Below are 6,423 nucleotides of genomic sequence, written 5' to 3'. Positions count from 1 at the left end.
ATCCAGCAGAGCAGTGGGAGACACAGCTGGGCAGGACATCTGCAGGCCTCTGTGGCACATGAAGGAATTGGCCTTATTACTAATTAAACCTGTCATCGAGAGCCATGAAGCCATCTACACAGAGTTTATCGATCACAGAGCAGAGCTATTTCCTTGTCTTGAGAGTCCTGACCTTTTTCAGTTTGAGGGAGCAGACCTCCTGGACACAGACTGGACACTGCCCTGGGCTGATCACCCTGCCTGACCTGGCCCTGATCCTGACCATGACCTGCCTAACAGCCCTCGTCTTGGGCGACGGACCAGTCACCTGCGATCGGACTTTCATCTGGTGTTTTTTGTTGGCATGGAAATATCATGATCCCCCACTGTCTTTTGCCAGCCCCCACTCTGGATCCCCAGTTTGCCCACTTCCCCCCAAAAGGGAAGATTGTTTTCCTGTGCCACCCTCCTGCGCTCAGCTGGATACACTGCTGATCCGGAAACAGGAATATCTGGAGTGGAAGAGTGGAAAATCCCAGCTGGAAACTGAGGTGAGAGATCGGCCTGCTTCGGCCCTCGCAGGTCTCGCTGTGAGGCTGATAGCTACTTGTCTTGTCATAATAGAGGGATTGTGCCAGCTGAGGTGAGAAAAGGGTAGCTTGTGCCTATGCCAGCCCCACATTCCCATAACACATGCCAGTTAACAAATCACTGTCATTAGAGAAGACAGGCCAGGATATGTGCTGGCACCAGTTGTTGTGCCTGAGGCTGTGGGCTGACTGCAGGGGTGTGCAGCAAGATTGACAGGTTTGGCACTTTACACCACACGCAGACACTACACACAGACACACCACACACACACACAGACACACTACACACACAGACTACACACACACACCCACACTACACACAGACATACTACACACACCACACACACACAGACACACACACCCACACTACACACAGACATACTACACACACACAGACACCACACACACAGATATGTACACACTACACACATAGACACACCACACACACAAACACACCTAACACACACACAGACACACAACACACCACACACACGGACACCACACACACACGTACACACTACACACATAAACACACCACACACACAGACACACTACACACAAACACGCACACACCACACACACACAGACACCACACACACACGTACACACTACACACATAGACACACCACACACACACCACACGCACTCATCACACACACATGCACACACTACACACACACAGATCACACACGCATGCACACACCTCACACACAGACACACTACCCACACATGCGCTACTCACACATACACACACGCACACATTCACTCACGCACAGGCACATGCCACACACATGCATACCACACATTACACCCAACCACATATGCACAGGCACATGCACACTACACACGCATGCACATACGCTACACATGTGCATGCACACACAAACACACACACACTACACATGCACAGGTGCACACACACACACACAGGTTCATACACACGCACAGGCGTACACACACTGCACCTCACCCTTTGGATGTTAGTTGCTAATTGATCCAACAATCACATCTGTTTCCTGAAAGAAGTCTGGCTATCGGCTTCAATAACGTGCCAGGTTTGATACTGTATTTCCAGATTCCCACTGCTCTTTGGAAAAAGAAGTCTCTCCTGTTTCTTCCATGTTATTTATGGTTTGTGTTTTACTGTTCATACTGTAGTTCAGAAAAGTCTAGGAGACAACGTACCTCAACAGTAAATCCATGGTTACAGATTGGATAGAAATACATTCTGGTTAGCTGCCTCAGTTTCCGAGCTTGACAGTGTACAGCTGGTCTACTGGGAAGTCAGCTGAGATCAGATAAAGTAAACCTTCCATAATGCCGTCAATTCCCAGGCCAAGAACAAATTAGTCAGAAAACAAATGAGTTCCCAGCCTAATTCTCCCCCTCTCTCCCTCGTGAATCAGGGCTGTGGGACCCCTGAGATGAGTACCCGCACACTCACACAGGGGGTGTGGGAAGGTTTCAGCTCCATCAGTCCAGCAACGGAGCATCGTGCTCGGAGTGTTCCCAAACTCCTGTGCAGGAAGATAAGCACTTGAAATGGGCCAGGACTCACGCTCCTGAAAGTGAGACGCGAGGCAGAGGAGGAGCCGACTGCAGTGATGTCAACGACATGCAGAGGAGCTTTTGCCAGGAAACGTTGCCAGTTGAAACCTAGCAGGTCATCCAGTTACATCAGATGAGTCCCCTAACCTTGGATGGCTGCCAGTATTGTCTTTGAAAAACTCTGGACAAATGTCCTCCCCCACTTACACCTTTCGTGCACATCAGTCACCACGACAACCCCATCACACTTAGCAACGTAGGTTTAGACAGGAAAGAGAGACTGAGGGCGCTCACTCCTTCCTGTTGTAAAGCACTGAGGACCTCCACTGCTCTCCACACCATCTGGGCTCTCGGTTTCCACATCTGCAGCTGGCTTTTGGGCTTCTTCCCCTCTGCTGCTGTCGGTAGCAGCACAGCCTTTTCGTTTGCCTTTACTTCAGAGTCCTTTCCGCTCGCATGAATTCTGCTTTGCGGTAGAATGGTCAAGGTTCGTGGAGTCTCATTCACTCTGCTGCTGGAGCTGGGCATTCTTCTCCAGTTTCAGATGAAGATTACATCAGCCCCCAGCGAAAGCATCAGTTGAAATAAATCATCACCTTCATTACCATAATAATTATTGCACTTGTATAGGCATTTTTCCCAGCAGTGCACCTGACATATTACACCACCATATGACACAGGACAGTGCGGCCCTCGCAGACTGAGTATGGGGTAGGAGACCAGTTTTGGAGGTATGAGACATTTGTTCCAAGGTAGGACAGCCTGAATTGGGCTGCGTCGTATGTTTTTCAGAACATGAGCGAAAAAAACAACTCACTTCTACAATATGAATGGGGCTAATTGCAAAATTGAAAATAAGCAGATTTCAAATCCCTTTAAGGCAACAGCTAAGGGGATCCCCAGTTCACCCTAATGTCTGGGTGGCCACTATCCAGACCTGGATCTGTGACTGCGACAGGACTCATGACACACTTCAGGCAACAACATGAAAGTTTCTGAATAATTCATGTGTTAAAATGAATGTTTAGGTTGCTGGGTAACAGGGTAAAAATCAGTTGTGCAGTACCCTATTTTTTTAAACTTGAAAATCCCAGTCTGTTATCTACATGTGTGCCTTGCATGTCATGAATTTTGAAATCGGGGGGGGGGGGGAACCATCAGTAATACAAAAACAAACCTAATAAATTATCTGAAAGCAGGGAAACAACTGTGCCCCAGCTTCTCGTGACTCATGAGCCTTTCGAGTGCAGCGTGAAGCGTTCCGAGTCCAGAGATCGGCAGGACGGCACTCGTTAGTGAGCAGGCTGTCTTGGCAGAAACAGTTCATTAGTCGGGGGACTCATCCGAGGGGGAATTCTGGAACCGTCGGGAGCACAGAAGATCCCCTCTTGACACAGATCCAGCTGCTGGTGAACTGTAACTTCATGTCGACAGGAAGCCAGGCACTTTCCTGCCCGTGCCAGATTGCTGAGCACGGATACGTGGCTGGCAACATGTACCTCAGCAGTAGGCGCAATTCAGTTAGTCCTTCAATGAAAAACACCACAGAACAGCAGTGACACAATACATGCAATGCAGTTGTCAAACTATACCACTCATTCACCTTGATTTTGAACACCCCGTGTGTTCACTGGACAGCACCTTGGGCAATGTGAGTCCTGGGCGAGTGTGAGCATCATCCGGAGTCCCTGTGCATTGCCGGCTGTACAGGAGCCTGTCGGACTGCTGATCGAGAGGGTTCCTGTGCTGGAGCCTGACAGACTCCCCCCCGGCCTGGCTGGGAGCCATCAGGCTTGCCGAGTCCTGAGTTCTCCCTCTCCTCCCCCACCGCAGAGCGGTGCTGGAGTTGGGGAATGTGCTCGTGGAGCAGATAGCAGCACCCTGACTCACCCAAACACACAGACCACAACACACAAAACACAACCGTAAACAGCCCACCTGCGAACTGAGCTCGCTGAGCTGTTCTCTTCACAATAAGATATGATACGGCATCTTTAATCGTGAATATGCAAAACAAACCCACCAAACACCTCCCTCACAAAGCTCTCGTCAACCAGCTACACTGTTTGCTGGCAGAATCAGGGCCTGCATTTCTGCCGGAAAACCATTTTGTCCTACTTAAAAGGTCCTGGATCAAAACATCTGCAATGCATTTGCGAAACAGGAGCAAAAACTGCAAGCCTTTCCAAAAAGATAAATCTTCGCATCTGCTTAAGTGTGGGTGAAGAATTATGACTAAGACCAGGCTGGTTGCCCTTTTTTTTCATAGTCATCAGGAAGGCTCTTAAGCACTAAAAGCTGGGACAGGACTATTTTAAGAAGGCAGGTGTTGTATAAAGCACATTATGATGCTTTTTAATGTCTTCATTTTAAATGCACTCTGGCCTGCTTCCCGGCCTCATTAATCCACCAGAATGAACCACCCTGAGCCCTTAGATCTGCTGTCCAGTGGGTGTTAAAGGTCATGCCTGGGAGGCTCCTCTGGTTGCCTAGAAGCTAAAGTCTCTAAGTACAGTAATGCTTTTATAAAGTGTTTCAGACTCCAAGTTAATCATGTAATTCTAATGGTAATGTGAAACCATCTACTGATTAAAAGCTGAAAACAGCAGAAGGAGATGTTGTCGATCTATCCCAGGGAACTACCATGACTTGTGCCAGGTGCAGACTGCTGGACCTGAGCTTCCTTCCTTCAAAACCTTTGCATCACCTCAAACACAGGTCAGTTAAAAGTGGATTCTGTCTGGAGGACAAGATGTGGTGGGCAGATACAATGTATCATGTGTCATTTTGTATACCAGGTCTGGCGTGGACACCTGTACAGGAGGAATTCGCCAGGTCAGGCGTGGACACCTGTACAGGAGGAATTCACCAGCTATGGCATGGACACCAGGTCTGGCGTGGACAGGTGGACTGGCGTGGACACCTGTACAGGAGGAATTCACCAGCTATGGCGTGGACACCAGGTCTGGCATGGACACCTGTACAGAAGGAATTCACCAGATCAGGCATGGGCACCTGTACAGGAAGAACTTGTCAGATGAGGCGTGGACACCTTGTGCAGGAAGAATTCACCAGGTCAGATGTGGAAAGTGGATCAATTGCTGTACAGGGGGACGGCAGTCTTGATGTACAAATAGCATTGAGCATTTCCATCTGGCTTCACCCTGGATACGGTAATACAATAACTGACTAAGTCAACTTCAGGCAAGATCCGCCTGCACACACGAATCACAGCTGTGTCCATTTTATCTGCAGTGCATTTCCCTGACAAAGGAGTCGACTCCGGGGTGAGGAAGACACTGAGGTTTGCTCATAACACAACTTCCTTCCCCCCAGCTGTGGGCACGGACAGCCAGCTGTTCAGGATTTCAGAATAAAATTAGTCAACCCTGTGGACGGATGTGTTTATTTTAATCACCGATATGTGGAAAAAAAAGACATTGCATGTGACCTATTTCTGGAACCGAACCCCGATGCATCGTCCAAAGACCACATTCATTGGGTCAGTCATTGGCTGAAGAGGCACAAGTTCATATGTCCCCCCAAAGCCCTTGGTTGGCCATCTCTGGCCTTCGAGGGGCACAGGGCCCCTTGACTTCCCTCCAGCCCTGACCTTCACTCCATTAATTCCACTAATCACCTCTATTGTTTATGCACTGATTGGAAGGGTGGCAGCATGATACCAATGTTATTCTCCTTCCTCCGTCTCCAGCCATGGAAACAATGATCCTGGTGGTTTTCCAGTAGGGATTCAGAGCAGTATGGAACAAAGAGACTAACACGTTACGCTAAAGGACGGTTTCAGGACTGGGTGCCGATTACTGCATTGTTAAGTCTCTGATCAGTAACAGCATTAAATATGTATCTTTTACTGGCACCTAGTGGTTGAAGGTGGGAGTGCATGAGGAGACTACAGAAGCATGCAGGCCATTGGCAACAGGAGCTAACTTGAGCCCTTGACAACATGAATATATTTCAGATAATTTAGTATAAGAGCCCAATGCAGCTGAACACATAGCATCCACATCTTACATCTTCTTAAGAAAACAGGATTTGTGCTTCAGAAAGAAAAAAATGCCAGCAATAGTATACTGATAGTAAGTAAATAGTAAGAAGCCATTTCAGATTATTCCAACAATTCAATTTCACTCACTTCCGCTGAAACGGAAGCCAAATCGTTACTCCAAAAAAATGGTCCTTGGACTTAGGCTCCCTGTGCTCTGCTTGGGAAACCCATTTCGTCATCCTCGCAAGGGGAATCTGGTGCAAGCTGGGAGCTTGAGAGGGCTGTGCGTCCAGCAACAGC

This window comes from Lepisosteus platostomus, chromosome 1 (genome assembly GCF_059453375.1).
Source record: "Lepisosteus platostomus isolate fLepPlt1 chromosome 1, fLepPlt1.hap1, whole genome shotgun sequence".
Taxonomy (NCBI): Eukaryota; Metazoa; Chordata; class Actinopteri; order Semionotiformes; family Lepisosteidae; genus Lepisosteus; species Lepisosteus platostomus.
Note: the sequence above shows the minus strand (reverse complement) of the source record.